The sequence below is a fragment of the Cetorhinus maximus genome, chromosome 33 (genome assembly GCF_964194155.1).
Source record: "Cetorhinus maximus chromosome 33, sCetMax3.hap1.1, whole genome shotgun sequence".
NCBI classification, from domain to species: domain Eukaryota; kingdom Metazoa; phylum Chordata; class Chondrichthyes; order Lamniformes; family Cetorhinidae; genus Cetorhinus; species Cetorhinus maximus.
The window spans coordinates 10,313,228-10,332,504 of record NC_135911.1 but is presented as its reverse complement, the minus strand read 5'-3'; the positions used below and the strand labels follow the sequence as shown (position 1 = coordinate 10,332,504).

Genomic DNA, 19,277 nt, shown 5'->3' with positions numbered 1-19,277 from the left:
GGAGCCAAATTATCTGGTTGTTTAGTGATGTTGGTTGAGGGATAAATATTGGACCCAGGGAACCAGGGAGAACCCCCCCCTGCTCTTCTTCCAAAGGGGGGAAATGTGATCATTTACACCCACCTGAGAAGGCACATGGAGCCTTTATTTAACATGTGCTCCCAAAAGACTGCATCTCCGACAGTGCAGCACTCCCTCAGTACTGACCCTCCGACAGTGCAGCACTCCCTCAGTACTGACCCTCCGACAGTGCAGCACTCCCTCAGTACTGACCCTCCGACAGTGCAGCACTCCCTCAGTACTGACACTCCAACAGTGCAGCAATCCCTCAGTACTGACCCTCCGACAGTGCAGCACTCCCTCAGTACTGACCCTCTGACAGTGCAGCACTCCCTCAGCACTGTCACGGCAGGAGTTGGTCTGGATGAGTTGTCCAGGATGTTGTTCTGGGACCTGAACCCAGGAATGTTGTGAATCAGCGGGTGTGCACTGCAGACAGGAGATGCCCTGTGGCAACATCAAGTGTTTTTATTAAACTGCTGGTGGGGTCGGTTAATGATCTTTAATTTAAAATGAAGAGGGAGTGTCATGGTGGATATGTTGCAATGGCTTTTTCACTGAGATTAACAGTGAGATATTTCTAAAGTGAGATTGGGAAATAACGTGGTGAAGACTGGGCTTGTATTCATTGGATTATCGAAGATTAACGGGTGATCTAATCGGGGAGTTTAAGATGGTTGGAGGATTCTATGGGGATGATGGAGAGAAACTATTTCCTGTGGTGGGTGGGGCTGTGTGGGGTGGTGGGAGGGGGGAGTCCAGAACAAGGGAGCAGAACCTTCAAATTGCAGCCAGGCCATCCAGGGGGTGGTGTCAGGAAGCACATTCTTCACACAAAGGGGGAGTTGGAAATCTGGAATTCTCTCCCCACTCCCACACTCCCCCCCCACAAAATAAACTGTGGAGGCTGGAAGGGGTCAATTGGATATTTCAGAACTGAGAGTGATAGATTTATGTGAGGGATCAAGGGTTACGGATGGAGTTCAATGGAGTTAAGATGCAGATCAGCCAGGATCGAATTGAATGGGACATCAGACTCAAGGGGCTGAATGGCCTCCTCCTCGTCCTATCACGAGGGGTGAAGTCAACTGAGTTGGTGTGAGTGTGAGTGCCCCCCTGTGGCAAACTGCTGTCATCTCAAGTGATGACCATGGAGACGATGGAACATTTCATCTTGAATAAATCATCAAACATTTAACCGTGTATTTTAATTGACCCTTGGCCGATAGGCAGAGGAATGTCGCCTTCTATCCATTCAGGAACAATTCGTCCACTTGCTCTCAGTTTAACCGGACGAGGTTACAGATATAGGGAGGGGTGTCGGGGCTGGAGGAGGTTACAGAGATAGGGAGGGTTGTAGGGGATGGAGGAGGTTACAGAGATAGGGAGGGTTGTTGAGTCTGGAGGTGGTTATAGAGATAGGGAGGGTTGTAGGGGTTGGAGGAGTTTACTGAGATAGGGAGGGTTGTAGGGGATGGAGGAGTTTACAGGGATAGGGAGGTTTGTCGGGGCTGGAGGACGTTACAGAGATAGGGAGGGTTGTTGGGGCTGGAGGCGGTTACAGAGATAAGGGAGGGTTGTAGGGGCTGGAGGAGGTTACAGAGATAGGGATTTTTGAAGGGTTTGGAGGAGGTTACAGAGATAGAGAGGTTTGTTGGTGCTGCGGGAGGTTACAGAGATAGGGAGGGTTGTTGGGGCTGCGGGAGTTTACAAAAATATGAGAGCTGGAGGAGGTTACAGAAATAGATAGGGCTGTTGGGGGCTGGAGTAGGTTCCTAACATGTCATTCACCGGAAGTAAATTCAAGTCACAATGGTTTGAATCAAATAGATTTTATTTAAAGATTCAGCCAATGTGTCCCTGACATGTATTCAGAGCTGAATTTCAGACTGGTACAGATGAGAAGTATCGCACCTTCTCCAGCAGGTGAGACATCAGGAAGCTACCATTCCATATGTGTGTGGGGCGAGCTTACATTACAGACCAGAAGGGAGCCTAGAAGTTACAGGCCAACCAGAATAACATGTGGCCTCTTGCTGTGCGATGGGAGAGGACAAAACTCTTTGAAAGCTTTGAGGGTTAATAGCTCCCAATAACAACTTCCTAAGTCCACCTGTAGTGTCCATTTCTTCTGTGTTTGATTTTGTGAGTCTGGTAACTGATCTCCGCTCACTGTGTTTGACTGATTAAGCTGGTGTGAACTCACAGGGAAGCAAACAGACATCACAGAAGCTACTAGAAGCTGAGCTGTAAGCACGAGTGGAGACATTCTGTGATTGCAGAGATATTTTCAAACTCTTGTCAGTAAGCTTGTTGATCACTGGGAAAGTGTGTCATCTCTGCATAGCTCTGAGGCAAATTAAACATATAAAATATATAACACGGCCATTTTGAACAGAGGTGTCAGTGCATTCACTTGGGATGTTGTGGTTGAAAGTCACATGGGTGGGTGTTCTAGCGCCTGGTGTAATTTTGTGGTTCCCTGCTAAACGTGATTTTGCATTGCCAGGATTTGCAGGGTCAAAGGTGAGGGGCTGGCAATTCTCAGGCAGGTACTGGCACTGGTTCATCCCTCGAGCACATCTTTGAGGGTTTTTGCTGCTTTATTCCATAGGTCCCTGAATTAAAGGAACGAGAAGCTGCTTAGCACATTGTTGCAAATCTCCCCTGTAAACTATTTTAGAGGTGTGTTTCAGGACACCACAGCCCCACCCAGAATGGTGATCATTGGTTAATTCCCTTGTCAATCACACTTGGAATCTCTATCACTGCCAGTGAGTGGCAAATTATTTTACACACATTTTGTGTTGTGCAAATATCCTCCACTCACTGTATTTTTTGGAGAAATTGCCCTGCTTTTGTCAAGGGACTTTTTTGTAATTTCAACCATGAGTTCCTTGTGCTGTAGTTCCTAAAAACTCATAATAAATAGATTCTGTAGACTGAGAGAGGGAGGGTGAGAGAGTCAGTATGAGAAGGAGAGAGGGACTTAGAGTGTGTGAGAAATGGAAGAGTGAGAGAGAGGGGAGAGAGAGAGAGAGAGACAGTGACAGGGAAGGCGAGAGATAGAGAAACAGTGAGTGGTAGTGTAGAGTGGCAGTAAAAGAGAGAGAGAATGAGAGGCAGTGAAAGATGTTGTAAGGGGTTGTTCAGTGTCTCACTAAGAGGTCTGGAGTCTTGTGGGATTGAACATTTAAGTGTTTATTCAAAACTCAGAACTATGGACATCTCCAAGGTACAGCCCTGAGTAGGTACTATCTCCATGTTGGCTTCTACTAGACTACTATGCTCAGTCCACTATCATGTGACTCTATACATCATACAGTGTTTGATACTGTTCTCCTGTCCCACATTAACCCTTGGCCTGCCAAAAGCCCTTATGCTACAAGAGAAAGCGGAAGACAGAGAGACTATGAGAGAAATAGTGGCAGAGCCTGAGAGAGAGAGGGAGAGAGAGTGAAACAGTAAAGGAAACAGTGAGAAAGAATGAGTGAGAGAGATGGAAGGGAGAGTGACAGAGAGAGAGAGAGAGAGAGACACTTTGTGAGTTTGTGTGAACAGGAGAGACAGAGACAGAGCAGGGGAGAGAGGGAGTGTGAGAGAGAGGAGGAGAAAAAGACAACTGAAAAACAATGAAAGCAGGAGAGAGAGAGAGAGAAAAAGAGACAGGGAGAGAGAGGAGGATAAATTAGAGAGACAGTAAGGGGGGAGAGTGGGAGAATGCGAAAGGGAGAGAGAGGGTTTGAGAGTGAGTGACAGTGGAAGAGAGAGTGTGAGACAGTGGGGGAGAGAGAGAAAGGGCCCATCTCCATTCTAAGCTCTCTGCTTGTCTATCTAAGATCTATTGAGTCTGTGTGTCCCTCACACTCTCCCATCCCCCTGTTAAAGGTGCTATATAAATGTAGGCTTCTGTTGGCCATTGTCCTTACTTGGCGACGTGTTTAATCTTCTGCTTGTTGCTGTCGGTCAGTAACTCCAGTACTGTGCCCATCGCCTGATCTGCTAATCTCTTCCCATTCTCTGCCATCTTCTCCAAGAAGATCAGTGTAGCATCATCCTCAGGAGAAGGCCCCTCAATCTCTGATTCTTGATGGTTGGAGACAGTTTCTGCAGGAACACACATACACACACACACACACACAGTCAGTCAGCCTCTGTAACAGTCCAGCTAACTACACCATCAGCTTCCTGTAATCGTTCCATTTCACACTGTGAGATCCTGCAATTATCCCATTCCTGTAACAAGAGCCTGTTACACCCAACCCCTCAAACCTGCTCCACCATTCGATTAGATCGTGGCTGATCTGTAACTTAACTCCATCTACCCGGCTCAGCTCCCTAACCCTGAATCCCCCTCACCCAACAGAACTCCATCAATCTCAGTTTCGAAATGTTCAACTGACCCCCTCCCAGCCTCGACAGCTTTCGTGGAGGGGGAGAGTGAGTTCCAGGTTTCCCCACCACTTTGTGTGAAGAAGTGCTTCCTGACATCGCCCCATGAACGGCCTGGCTCCAATTTGAAGGCTCTGTCCCTTTGTTCAGGACTCACACCCACCAGAGATTTCATTTTCTCTCTATCGATCCTATTGAATCCTTTAATCACCTTAAACCCCTTGATTAGGCCATCCCTTAATCTTTTAAACTCAAGGCAATACAAGCCTAGGATGTGCGACCTGTCCTTGGAATTTAACTCCTTCAGCCCTGGGTATCATTTTGGTCAATCTGTGCTGCACCCCCTCTAAGGCCTGTCTCTTCTTCCTGAGGTGCGGGGCCCAAAATTGAACACAGTTACTCCAGAGGGAGGTGTAACCAGAGCTTTGTCTCTCCTTCTCTCTCTCTCTCTCTCTCTCTGTCTGTCTAGCAGTCCCTCGGAGTGAGGAGGACATTTGTCACGGAGCCAGTGGCAAGAAATTGTGCGTGGAGTCAAAACCTGAATCCAATCAGGCAGAGTCAACATGGTTTTGTGAAATGGAAATCATATTTGGCTAATTTATTAGAGTTCTTTAGGGACGTAACTAGCAATTTTTATAAAGGAGAACCTGTGGATGTGGTGTACTTAGATTCCCAGAAGCATTTGATAATGTGCCACATCAAAGGTTATTTCACAATGTAAGGGCTCATGGTGTAGGGGGTGGGGGTAACATATTAGCACGGACAGAGGATTGGTTAGCTAACAGGAAACAGAGGGTAGGCATAAATGAGTCTTTTTCAGGTTGGCAGGGTGTGATGAGTGGAGTGCCTCAGGGATCAGTGCTGGGGCCTCAGCTACTTACAATTTATAACAATCATCTGGATGAAGGGACCAAATGTATCATTGCTACATTTGCTGATGACACAAAGATTGTGAGGAATGTAAGTTTTGAAGGGGAGCGAAGGAGTCTGCTAAGGGATACAGACAGGGTAAGTGGGTGGGTAAAAAATTTATCAGATGGAGGACAGCGTGGGAAAATGTGAAAGTGTCCACTTTGGCAGGAAGAGTAGTAAAACAGCAAATTATTGAAATAGACAGAGATTGCAGAACTCTGAGGTACAGAGGGATCTGGGTGTCCTGGTACATGAATCACAAAATGTTAGTCTGCAGGTACAGCAGGTGATTGGGAAGGTGAATGAAATGTTGTTGTTTATTGCAAGGGGAATGGGAGATAAAGTAGGATGTTTTGTTTCAGTTCTACAGGGTGTTGGTGAGACCACGCCTCGAGTACTATTTACAGTTTTGGTCTCCTGATTTAAGGAAGGAGACAAGGGGAGGCAGCCTCTCAGCATCCAGCCTGTCAGGTCCCCTCAGGATCTTATATGTTTCAATAAGATCACCTCTCATTCTTCTAAACTCCAATGGATACAGGCCCAGCCTGTCCAACCTTTCCTCATAGGATAACCCCCTCATCCCAGGAATCAGTCAAGTCAACCTTCTCTGAATTCCTAATGCAATTATGTCCTTTCTTAAGAAGATCACAATTCAGTCCTCCAATTGTGGTCTAACTAAGGCCCTGTCAAACTGTAGAAAAACCTCCCGACTTTAATACTTTATTCCCCGTGCAGTAAACACCATCGTTCCATCGGCTTCCAAATCACTTGCTGTCCCGGAATACTAACGTTTTGCTTCATGTACCAGGATTCCCGGATCACCCTGAGCCCATCACGCTCTGTTACCCCCTGAACGACATTGGCTCCCACTCCTACAGCACCTCGATTTTAAAATTCTTACATTCTTATTTTCAAATTTCCCTGTGGAGTCTGCCACTCCCCATCTCTGTAACCTCCTCCAGCCCCTACAACACTCCCTATCTCTGTAACCTCCTCCAGCCCCTACAACCCCCCCTATCTCTGTAACCTCCTCTAGCCCCTACAACCCTCCCTATCTCTGTAAACTCCGCCAGCACATACACCACTCCCTATCTCTGTAACCTCCTCCAGCCGTTACAACACTCCCTATCTCTGTAACCTCCTCCGGCCCCTACAACACTCCCCATCTCTGTAACCTCCTCCGGCCCCCTACAACACTCCCTATCTCTGTAAACTCCTCCAGCACCAACACTCCTCCCTATATCTGTACCCTCCTCCAGCCCCTACAATCCTCCCTATCTCTGTACCCTACACCATCCCTACTACCCTCCCTATATCTGTACCCTCATCCAGCCCCTACTACCCTCCCTTTCTCTGTTAAACCCACCAGGCACTACAACCATCCCTACTTCTGTACCCTCCTCCAGTACCTACAATACTCCCTATCTCTGTAACCTCCTCCAGCCCCTACAATACCCCCTATCTCTGTAACCTCCTCCACCCCTACAACACCCCTTTTCTCTGTAGACTCCTCCAGGCCCTATTACCCTCCCTATCTCTGTAAGATCCTCCAGCCCCAACAGCTCTCCCTATCTCTGTAAACTCCTCCCACACCAACTACCCTCCCTATCTCTGTAACCTCCTTCAGCCCCTACAACCCTTCTTTTCTCTGTAACCTCCTCCAGCCCCTACAACACTCCGAGATCTCTGCGCTCCTCCATTTCCCGCCTCTTTACCATCCCCCGATACCCATCCCTCCACCATTGGCGGCCGTGCCTTCAGCTGCCTGGGACCCTAAGCTCTGGAATTCCCTCCCTAAACCTCTCCCTACCCCCTCTCTCTTTCTCAATCTGTCTCTCTCTCTCTCCCTCAGTCCTTCCTCAGTTATTTCCAGCAGTAATTTCTACCGCTTGATGGTCATTAAAAATGAGGAACATTATGTGAAAGTTGCTGATGAAGGTTCCCTGACTTTCGGTCTTTTACCTTTGGAGACTAACCTGTGACAACCAAGAGGGTGAGAAGGAGCATGGAGATTCCATAGACTCGGAATTTCATTACTGATGGTGTTCAGCTGCTGTTGATCTGGACATAAAAGTATAAGAATATAAGAAATAGGAGCTGAAGGATGCCATTCAGCCCCTCGTGCCTGCTCCCCCATTCAATACCAACATGGCTGATCTTCTACCTCAATTCCACTTTCCCGCCCTATCCCTTTATGCCCAAAAATCTATCGACCTGAGTCTTGAGTAAACTCAATGACGGAGCGTCCACAGCTCTCTGGGGTAGAGAATTCCAAAGGTTCACAACCCTCCGAGTGAAGACATTTCTCCTCATCTCAATCCAAAATGGCCGACCCCTTATCCTGAGACTGTGACCCCCAACCCCTCACCCTAGATTTGGACTCTCCAGCTGGGAAAACAGAAGTGGGAGGGGAAGGGGGAACAGACTCTCAGCGTCAAATCACTCCGAAAGAAAAACAAATTCACACAATACGGAGATGTTTGATGATGAAATGCTCCAGCACTTCTTTTCTCTTCAGTCAGGTCAGAGGCTGGGAATCCTGCGGGGAGTAACTCACCTCCTGACTCCCCAAAGCCTGTCCACCATCTACAAGGCACAAGTCAGGAGTGTGATGGGATACTCCCCACTTGCCTGGATCAGCGCAGCTCCCACAACAATCGCTGTGGGTCTGGAGTCATGTGTAGGCCAGACCGGGTAAGGAGGGCAGATTTCCTTCCCTAAAGGGGCATTAGTGAACCAGATGGGTTTGTACAACAATCGATGATAGTTTCAGGGTCTCTGTCACTGAGACTGGTTTTCAATTCCTGATTTATTCATTGAATTTAAATTCCACCGGTTGCCCTGGTGGGATTTGAACCCCTGACCCCAGAGCGTGAGCCTGGGCCTCTGGATTACTGGCCCAGTGACATCACCACTGCACCACTGTCACCCCATCACCCAGAGGTTTCTGCAGAAAGAGGGAGATCTGCGAAGCAGGGGTGTCGGAAAGCAACCCCGCTTGTCCTAGTGTGTCACCCGCATCGGACTGGGGGGGGCGGTACTGAGCGAGAGAAGGAAGGAGCTGAGAGAGAGCGAAGAGAGAGGGAAAGATAAAGAGAAAGGAAAGAATGAAAGGGAAAAAAGAGAGAAAGAAAATAAGAAAGGGAGTGAGTGGGAAAGTTGGAGAGAAGAGGGAGAAAGAGAGATAGAAAGACAGAGACGGGAAGAGAAAGAGAGAAAGACAAAGGGAGAAAGGGACAAAGACAGAGAGAGGTACAAAAAAGGAGAGGGAAAGAGAAATAGAGGTAAAGAAGTAAAGAGGAAAAGAGAGGGAACGAGAAAGAGAAAAAGCAAAAGAGATGGAAAGACAGTATGAGGTAAAGAGAGATAAAGAGAGAAAGGAGAGGGGAAGAGAGGAAGAGAAAGAGGAAGACGGAGAGGAAGAGAGACAAAAGGAGATAGAAAAATGGAATGAGAAAAAGAAAGAGAAATGGAGAGAGAAAACAAAGTGAATTCAGTCAGTGAGCGTTTACATGGACAACAATAAACCATGGCTGCCACCGACTGTCTGTAAATTAATGATCATTATCAACAAGTCTCAATTTCTCTGCTCCTCTCACCCGCTCTAACTTGTCTCTCTCTGAACTTGCTGCACTCTGTTCCCTCAGGTCCAACCCTGTCATTGTCATCAAACCTGCTGACAAGGGTGGTGCTGTTGTTGTCTGGCGCACTGACCTCTACCTCGCAGAGGCTGAGCGTCAACTCACAGACACTCCCTCCTACCTCCCCCTGGACCATGACCCCACCACTGAACATCAAGCCATTGTTTCCAGGACTGTCACTGACCTCATCTCCTCTGGAGATCTAACTCCCACAGCTTCCAACCTCATAGTCTAACAACATCAGACGGCCGGCTTCTACCTCCTACCCAAAATCCACAAACAGGACTGTCCCGGCAGACCGATCGTGTCAGCCTGTTCCTGCCCCACGGAACTCATTTCTTGCTATCTTGACTCCATTCTCCCTCCCCTTGTCCAGTCGCTTCCCACCCACGTCCGTGATTCCTCTCACGCCCTCCATCATATCAACAATTTCCAGTTCCCTGGCCCCAACCGCCTCCTCTTCACCATGGATGTCCGATCCCTCAACACCTCCATCCCCCACCAGGATGGTCTGAGGGCCCTTAGCTTCTTCCTTGAACAGAGGCCCGAACAATCCCCATCCACCACTACTCTCCTCCGTCTGGCTGAACTTGTTCTCACACTGAACAATTTCTCCTTTAACTCCTCTCACTTCCTCCAAATAATAGGTGTGGCTATGGGTGCCCGCATGGGCCCCAGTTATGCCTGTCTCTTTATGGGGTATGTGGAACATTCCTTGTTCCAGTCCTACTCCGCCCCCGTCCCACAACTCTTTCTCCGGTACATCGATGATTACTTCGGTGCTGCTTCATGCTCTCGTCGGGACCTGGAAAAAAAATGTATTAATTTTGCTTCCAATTTCCACCCCTCCATCATTTTCACATGGTCCATCTCTGACACTTCTCTTCCCTTCCTTGACCTCTCTGTCTGAATTTCTGGTGTTAGAATGTCCACCAATATCCATTACAAGCCTACCGACTCCCACAGCTACCTCGACTACAGCTCCTCACACCCCGCTTCCTGTAAGGACTCCATCCCATTCTCTCAGTTCCATCTCCTCGATCGCATGTGTTCTGATGATGCCACTTTCAAAAACAGCTCCTCTGACATGTCCTCCTTCTTCCTTAACCGAGGTTTTCCACCCACGGAGGTTGACAGGGCCCTCAACCGTGTCCGGCCCATCTCAAATGCATCCGCCCTCACACCTTCCTCTCCCTCCCAGAAACATGATAGGGTCACCCTTGTCCTCACTTATCACCCCACCAGCCTCCGCATTCAAAGGATCATCCTCCACCATTTCCGTCAACTCCAACATGATGCCACCACCAAACACATCTTCCCTTCACCCCCCCCGCCATCATTCCTCAGGGATCGTTCCCTCCGGGACACCCTGGTCCACTCCTCCATCACCCCCTACACCTCAACCCCCTCCCATGGCACCTTCCCATGCAAACGCAGAAGGTGCAACACCTGCACCTTTACTACCCCTCACCTCACCGTCCAAGGCCCAAACCCTCCTTTCAAGTGAAGCAGCATTTCACTTGCACGTCCCTCAATTTAGTCTACTGCATTCGTTGCTCCCAATGCGGTTTCCTCTACATTGGAAAGACCAAACGCAGACTGGGTGACTGCTTTGCAGAACACCTTCGGTCTGTCCGCAAGCATTAGCCAGACCTCCCTGTCGCTTGCCATTTCAACACTCCACCCTACTCTCATGCCCACATGTCCGTCCTTGGCCTGCTGCATTGTTCCAGGGAAGCTCAACACAAACTGGAGGAACAGCACCTCATCTTCAGACTAGGCACTTTACAGCCTTCCGGACTGAATATTGAGTTCAACAGTTTTAGATCATGAATTCTCTCCTCCATCCCCACCCCCTTTCTGATCCCCCTTTTTTCCAATAATTTATATGGATTTTTCTTTCCCCACCTATTTCCATTATTTTTACATGTATTTCCATCGATTGTTCTGTCCCTAACTTTTAGCCTATTTCGATCCCATCCCCCGACCCCACCCCCACTAGGGCTATCTGTACCTTGCTCGTCCTGCTTTCTACCCTTAATGTCACCTATTATCACATTCCTTAAATAATATCACTACCTTCAACACCTCTTTGGCCTTTTGTCTATGACATTTTTTGGTTATCTGCTCCTATCACTGGCCCTCTATCCAGCTCTACCTGTCCCACCCCCCCTTAAACCAGTTTATATTCACCTCTTTTCTATTTTTCCTTAGTTCTGTTGAAGAGTCATACGGACTCGAAACGTTAACTGTTTTCCTCTCCGCAGATGCTGTCAGACCTGATGAGTTTTTCCAGGTATTTTTGTTTTAGTTGAGGATTCATAGGTCTTGATAAAAACAAAGAACTGCGGATGCTGGAAATCCAAAACAAAAACAGAAACAGAAATAGCTGGAAAAGCTCAGCAGGTCTGGCAGATTTCATAGGTCTTGGGCTGTTTGACCAATCTAGAACATTCTCAATCGTCAACCATCTCAGCAAATAAAGGTTTCAGATTCACATCAAACACTTACCTGGTAAGTGCGAAGGCTTTAAGCAGCCCAGGCAGATGGGTCAGATTTCACTAACCTGCTCTATGTACTCAGTTTGTGATAATAATTATCTCCAATTGAATGTGAAGGTACAAAGGGAGGAACGCCTAACCCCAGACAGTGTGAAATAATCCTCCACTAGGCTTCTCAACCACAGAGAGTCAGTAACTGCTGTTCACAGAGAGCTTCATTCAACTTTAATCATCACTCCCCGTTAAGTACAATTCTCCAGAGTCCGCTCTCAGAGCAGGAAACACCAACACCCATGTCAGATTGTGGACAAGGGTCATTAAACATTTTGAAAAGTTCCAGAGGGTGATACCCTCCCCTCTGAGACAGTCGGGCATGTGAACGAATCTCACTCCTGAAATGGACAACTATAATTCAGGTAAACTTTGGCAGTGCAAGGACTGAGGGAGTGCAGCACTGTCAGAGGGTCAGTACTGAGGGAGTGCAGCACTGTCAGAGGGTAAGTACTGAGGGAGTGCTGCACTGTCGGATGGTCAGTACTGAGGGATTGCAGCACTGTCAGAGGGTTAGTACTGAGGGAGTGTTGCAGTGTCAGATGGTCAGTACTGAGTGAGAGCTGCATGTCGGGGGGTCAGTACTTAGGGAGCTCTGCACTGTCGGAGGGTCAGTATTGAAGTAGTGCTGTACTGTCAGAGGGTCAACCCTCCCTATCTCTGTAACCTCCTCCAGCCCCTACAACCCTCCCTATCTCTGTAACCTCCTCCAGCCCATACAACCCTCCCTATCTCCGTAACCACCTCCAGCTCCTACAACCCTCCCCATCTCTGTAACCTCCTCCAGTCCCCTACAACCCTCCCTATCTCTGTAACCGCCTCCAGTCCCCTACAACCCTCCGCGATCTCTGCGCTCCTCCAATTCCGGCCCCTTGACCATCCCCCGATTCCCATCGCTCCACCATTGGCGGCCGTGCCTTCAGCTGCCTGTCGGGCCCCGAGCTCTGGAATTCCCTTCCCAAACCTCTCTGCCTCTCTCCTTCTTTCTCTCTCCTCCTTAAAGCCGACCTACTTGACCAATCTTTTGGTCACCTGTCCCTAACGTCCCCTTGAGTGGCCCAGTGTCAAATTATATTTGGTAACTTGCCTGTGAAACACCTTGGGATGTGTTGCTATCTCAGAGGTGTTGTGTAGCTGCAAGTTGTTGTTGGGGTGAATTGCCTGTACGCATTTAATAGAATCCAGATCAGAATATGAGGGAGGAAGGTAGTGGGGGTAATGCTGATAGAGTTGGATGAGGCTAAATGTGAGGATACTCAAGGGGACCAGAAACACCAGCAGGGCCTGGTTGGGCTGATTGGCCTGTTTCTCTGCCGTATATCCTATACAATTTATGCAGTTTGCTTTCAACTGAAAATTTACTCAACTTGTGTTGAATGCTGGAATTCAAGCCACTGATGTCATTTAGAAAAGACAAATATTCCAGTCCTGTTCCTGTTTGATTCCGTCCCACTTCACTGATCTAACTCCTCCAACCCCAACATATATTGTTCGGCTCCCAACCAATTTGTTATCCATTGCCCAAGATGTACCCAGAATGCCCTTAACTTTGAGACTCACTCACAGTCTTTCATGTGGGACTTTGTCCTGTGCCTTCTGGAAGTCCAGTTATGTATGCATTCCCAAATTCCGCTTGGGCAGACTTATGAACAGGAGTTTGGTTAGACAGGGTCCTCACTGAGCTGTCAGCCCTGGCTAAGTGGGCAAGACCGTGGGTTCAAGTCCTACTCCAGAGCCTTGAGCCCAAAATCCAGGCGGGCAATAATACTGAGGGAGTGCTGCACTGTTGGAGGGTCAGTACTGAGGGAGTGCCACACTATCAGAGGGTCAGTACTGAGGGAGTGCTGCAGGGTGAGTGCTGCACTGTCAGAGGGTCAGTAGTGAGGGACTGCTGCACTGTTGAAGGATCAGTACTGACGGAGTGCCACACTATCAGAGGGTCAGTACTGAGGGAGTGCTGCACTGTCAAAGGGTCAGTACTGAGGGACTGCTGCACTGTCAGAGGGACAGTACTGAGGGAGTGCTGCAATGTCGGAGGGTCAGTACTGAGGGAGTGCTGCACTGTCAGAGGGCCAGCACTGCTAGAAGGACAGTACTGAGGGAGTGCTGCAATGTCGGAAGGTCAGTACTGAGGGAGTGCTGCACTGTCAGAGGGTCAGTACTGAGGGAGAGCTGCACTGTCGGAAGGACAGTACTGAGGGAGTGCTGCACTGTCGGAGGGTCAGTACCGAGGGAGTGCTGCACTGTCAGAGGGTCAGTACTGAGGGAGTGCTGACCTGTCGGAGGGTCAGTACTGAGGGAATGCTGACCTGTCGGAGAGTCAGTACTGCGGTAGTAAAATAAACAGATGGTCCGTGTTATTATTACGATGCAGCTTGTGGTATCTTGCTGTGTGTAAATTGACTGCCATGGTTGCTACCTTACAACAGGGGCTACACTTCAAAAGTGCTTCCTTGGGTCATCCTGAGGTGGGGAAAGGGGTTATGGAAATGGAAATTCTCTCTTTCTCAATCCACATTGGGTTTTCTGACTTTGTAATTGCTTCAAGCAGAATCCTCAGATTGACCCAGGGTCGAGGTAATATTTCTGTAGTTAGCACAAGGCACAAGCGGCAGTATAACTACAGCCTGAGTTACATCTGCGCTGTGCTCTTTCTCTTCCTGAAGGAAGCATAAACAGTAAATGACCGGACAGGAGGAGGCTGATATTTGTTTTTTCCATATCACAGTTTGGTTACAACACAGAAGGAGGCCATTCGGTCCCTCGTTTTTGCGCTGACTCCCTGAAGGAACAATTTACCTAGTTCCACTCCCCGGCTTAATCCCCGTAACCCTGCACATTCTCCCTCTTCAGATAATAATCCAATTCATTTGTGAAAAGCTCTATTGAACCTGCCTCCCCCACACTCTCGGGCAGCGCCTTCCACATCCCAGTAACTCGCTGGGTGAAAAAGTTTCACCTCATGTCGCCATTGCTTCATCTGGCCAATCACCTTCAATCTGTGCCCCTCTCCCTCTCTGCCCTTCCACTCTGTCCGGACCCCTCATGATTTTGAACGCCTCTATCAAATCTCCTCTCAACCTTCCCTGCTCCAAGGGGAACAGTCCCAGCTTCTCCAAACCATCAACAGAACTGAATTTCCTCATCTCTGGAAACATTCTCATGCATCTTTTCTGCTCCCTCTCCAAAGCTTTCACATCCCCCCTAAAGTGCGATGCCCAGATCCGAAAACAATACTCGAATCTAATTTGGAGATTCTGCACCTTTCGGAGTTTTGAACCAACACTGAATATAAAGAATACGCTGACAGAAAATGCAAGTGAAAGAAGTTTAATAATTCGCCTCCATCTTCTTCATGATACAAAGAGGCTGTTTGACAAAACACACTCAATCCGACAGTCAATCAACCAACGAAGCATCGCAGTGATTACAAATCTATAAACGCGTCTGGGACACAGACTGAGATCAGGAAAGCTGTTCCAAAAGCAGTGCTCATTTTGAAATGATTCACTGTAGCTCTTCAGGACTAGAAAATACTGCTCATCCGGTGAGCGATTTGCTTGTAGAAATGCCTGGAATTAAATATATTCATATCAGTCAGTTTACTTTCCATATGGATCCCTATCGTGTTAGATTGTCCAATAGAGAGAGTCACAGGGAGAGCTGACCAGCTCCCAGGGGTGAGTAAGGCTCAAAGTTAAGGGGGTTCTGGGTACATTTTGGACAATGGATAACAAATTGGTTGGGAGCCGGACAATATATGTTGGGGTTGGAGGAGTTAGATCAGTGAAGTGGGAAGGAGTCACCCAGGAACAGGACTGGAATATTTGCCTTTTCAAAATGACATCCATTACTTCAATTCCGACATTCAACACAAGTTGATTAACTTTTCGGTGGATAGTCGGGCCTCAAACTTCTACTTCTACACTGTCCCCATCAAACACTCCCAGGACAGGTACAGCATGGGGTTAGATACAGAGTAAAGCTCCCTCTACACTGTCCCCATCAAACACTCCCAGGACAGGTACAGCACGGGGTTATATACAGAGTAAAGCTCCCTCTACACCATCCCCATCAAACACTCCCAGGGCAGGTACAGCACGGGGTTAGATACAGAGTAAAGCTCCGTCTACACTGTCCCCATCAAACACTCCCAGGACAGGTACAGCACAGGGTTAGATACAGAGTAAAGCTCCCTCTACACTGTCCCCATCAAACACTCCCAGGACAGGTACAGCACGGGGTTAGATACAGAGTGAAGCTCCCTCTAGTCTGAGTGCAGTATAGATTCAGCAGAATGAGACCAGGACTCCGAGGGTTAAATTACGAGGAGAGGTTACACAAACTCGGGATTGTGTTCCCTGGAATTTAGAAGGTTGAGAGGGGATTTGATCAAAGTTTTGAAGATATTAAGGTGGAACAGATTGAGGTCGATAGAGAGAAACTATTTCCCCTGGTTGGGAGGGAGCCTGGGACTTGGGGGCAGATTCTGAAAATGAGAGGCTGACATTTCAGGAGTGAAATTAGGAAACATTTCTACACACAAAGGGTGGGGAAGTTTGGAATTCTCTTCCCCAAATGGCAATAGATCAATTGTTAATTTTATATCTGAGAGATTGATAGATTTTTGTTATCCAAAGGGATTAAGGGATATGGGGTAAAGGCGGGTGTGTGGAGTTAGGTCACAGATCAGCCAGGATTTCACTGAACAGAGGAACAGACTCGAGGGGCTGAATAGTCTCCTCCTGTTCCTGTGTTCTGTGATTGGTAGAAAACGGGACTGATTTTTCTTGAACATACAATTCACAAAGAGAGCTTCGGACAAACTGAACAACAATCCTACATACTCCATATTCCTCTGGAAATTCGGATCATTCAGCATGGATGAAATGAGCCTCTTTATTCTGCTGAATATGTCCTGAGCTCCACCTCGCAGAATATCCAGATTAAACTCAGCCGGAGCATTTTCCCGTTGGTAATAGGCCGATGCTTGTACTGGAGGGAGAAAATAACATTTAATTCAACTACAAAACACCCAACTGCTCAATGGCTCACAGAGCAATAATTTGAACTCACGTGGTCACCTGTACCATCCTTCCTCCTTCTCCATCTCTCACTCTCTCTCTCTCTCACTCCCCATCCTGCCTTTCACTCTCCATTCACCTCTCAATCTCTCTCTCCCTCTCCATCCCCACTCACCCTCTCTCCTTCTCCATCCCACTCATTTTCTTGCTCCCTCCCCATCCTTCCTCATCTCTCCCATTCCACCTCCCCTATTCTCTGTCACTCTCCATCCCGCCTTACTCTCTTTCTCTCTCTCTCTCTCAATCCCGATCCTATCTCATGCTCTCTCTCCCTCTCCATCCTCCCACTATCTCTCTCTCTGTCTCCAACAAACCTCACACTCTCTCTCCCACTACATCTCTCCATTCTCACACTCTCTCTCCCTCTCCAACCCACCTCATTCTCTCTGTCCTCATCTCGCCTCAATCTCTCTCTCTCCCCCCCCACCCTTTTCAATACCCACACTCTCTCTCCCCACCCCTCCATTTCAATACCTTCACTCTCTCTCTGTCCCCATTTCACCTCACTCTCTCACTCCATCCCCCTCACACTCTCTCTCTCACTCCATCCCACCTCACTCTCTCTGTCCTCATCTCGCCTCACTCTCTCTCCCTCCCTTTTCAATCACCTCACTCTCTCTCTCTCCCACTTCATCTCCGCATTATCTCTCTCTCACCATCCCCATCATGGCTCACAATCTCTCCCTCTTCATCCTGCGTCACACTCCCTCTCCACCTCCCCTCACTCTTTCTCCTCTCTTCCTCTCCATCTACCCTCACTATCCCGCCACTCTCCCTCCCCATCGCCACTCACTCTACCCTCCCTCTCTCTCCATCCTTCCTCTCTCTCCATCCAATCTCTCACTCCATCCTCACGCACCATGCTCAATGTTCTCCCTGCGATCTCTCTGTTTTCTCTATCCCTCTATTCCCTTCGCTCTGTCCCTCTCGATGTTTAGTTACTGCACAGCCTGAGGCCTGTGACCTTCACCACTTTCCCCTCCCATTGCAAAATGGATTCCAGACAACCTGAGGGACACAGCAATCGAACAGGCTCCAAATAATCTTCATCCCTTCCCCATCTTTCCAAAGACTTACCCACAAGGACAGCCAGGGATAGGCTGAGGATGGCTAGTGTCACCATGGAGACACGCATTTTCACAGTGTAGATGAGCTTTTACCTGAAAGAATACAGACGAGAGTAACGCTCTGACACATTTCCGCCCATGTTCAATTCTTTTTAACACCCCACTCCCGCTCCCCCAGTCCGCACCCCAGGAAAAGCCAGCTGAGACCAGCGGGCAGCCTTTCTGAGGCAGGAGCTTGTGGGTGAGAGACACACTCCAGGGACTTGAGCCCACATTCGAAGCTGAGCTTCCAGTGCAGTTACTGAGGGGGTGCTGCACTGTCAGAGGTGCAGTAAGTCAGGGGACAGGGTCGCAACCTTAACTGAGGAAGACAGAGAATCTGATGCTGAGATTTCCGGGTTACAATCCCATGTCTTATAAACCAAATTATACAGACATCAAAAAGAGGGTTATTTTTAACCATTGACCAAATAAATTCCATTCATTTATATAGCGCCTCTAACAGAATAAAACACCCCAAGATGCTTCATATGGGTGATTATCACCTAAATGTGATAGCGAGACACATAAGGAGATATTACGGACAGGTGACCAAAAGCTCTGTCAGAGAGAGAGGTTTTAAAGGAAAGTCTTAAAGGAGGAGAGGGAGAGAGAGAGAGAATGTCGGAAAGGTTTAGGGAGGGAATTCCAGAGCTTAGGGCCCCAGGCAGCTGAAAGCAAGGCCGCCAATGGTGGTGCGATGGGAATCGGGGCATGTCCAAGAGGCTAGAATTGGAGGAGCGCAGAGACCTTAAATGCTTGTAGGGCCTGGAGGAGGTTACAGAGATAGGGAGGGTTATAGGGGCTGGAGGAGGTTACAGAGATAGGGAGGGTTGTCGGGGCTGGAGGAGGTTACAGAGATAGGGAGGGTTATAGGGGCTGGAGGAGGTTGCAGAGATAGGGAGAGTTATAGGGGCTGGAGGAGGTTACAGACGGGGATTAGAAGGCAAGAATGAACATTTTACAATCTAGGTGTTGTTGGACCAGGAGTCAATCGAGTTCAGTGAGTAACACGGGGTGAGGGATGATGGGTGATGGGTGAATGGGATTTGGAACAGGTGGGACACTTGCAGGGGGCAGAGTTTTGGATGATCCCCAGTTTACGGAGAGTGGAAGAGGGGAGCACGTTGTGAAGTGCCAATCCTTTCAAATTAGGAAAAATAGCTGGAGAATTGGAATAACCTGCGGCCCCCTTAACACCGTCCAAAGGACACTTACCAGGAGCAGAGGTGAACACTTTGAGGAATCCTGTCTTTACTGAGTGTCTATGAAGCAGTTCCCTCTTTTTATTCAGGTTGACGGTGCTCAGTGAATCACAGTCTGACGTAGTAATTGTTTCTTTAATTGGAGCGATTCCAATGCAGCTCGAGTCTGACTAAACGCCCTGTGGGTTTCCCCACACTACACAGCATCTGCTTGGCAGGAGGGAGGAGCGTGGAGTTCCAGTGTCTGGAGCTAAGGTCTCCAGGATAGAGCCCGCTTCACACCCACGACCCCTTAGAATTAGGGACACAGGTCACAATTTCAAAG

At 48.4% G+C, this 19,277-nt stretch overlaps 1 long non-coding RNA gene across 1 annotated transcript; it reads right to left on the bottom strand.

Annotated features, from left to right (window-relative positions):
- Positions 1–15,076: 15,076 nt before the first annotated feature.
- Positions 15,077–17,796, bottom strand: LOC144671636 (uncharacterized). Its single transcript, XR_013573974.1, has 3 exons — positions 17,719–17,796; positions 16,405–16,552; positions 15,077–15,129 (listed from the first exon to the last, which is right to left on the bottom strand). It is a non-coding gene; the product is annotated as an uncharacterized LOC144671636 (long non-coding RNA).
- Positions 17,797–19,277: the final 1,481 nt, after the last annotated feature.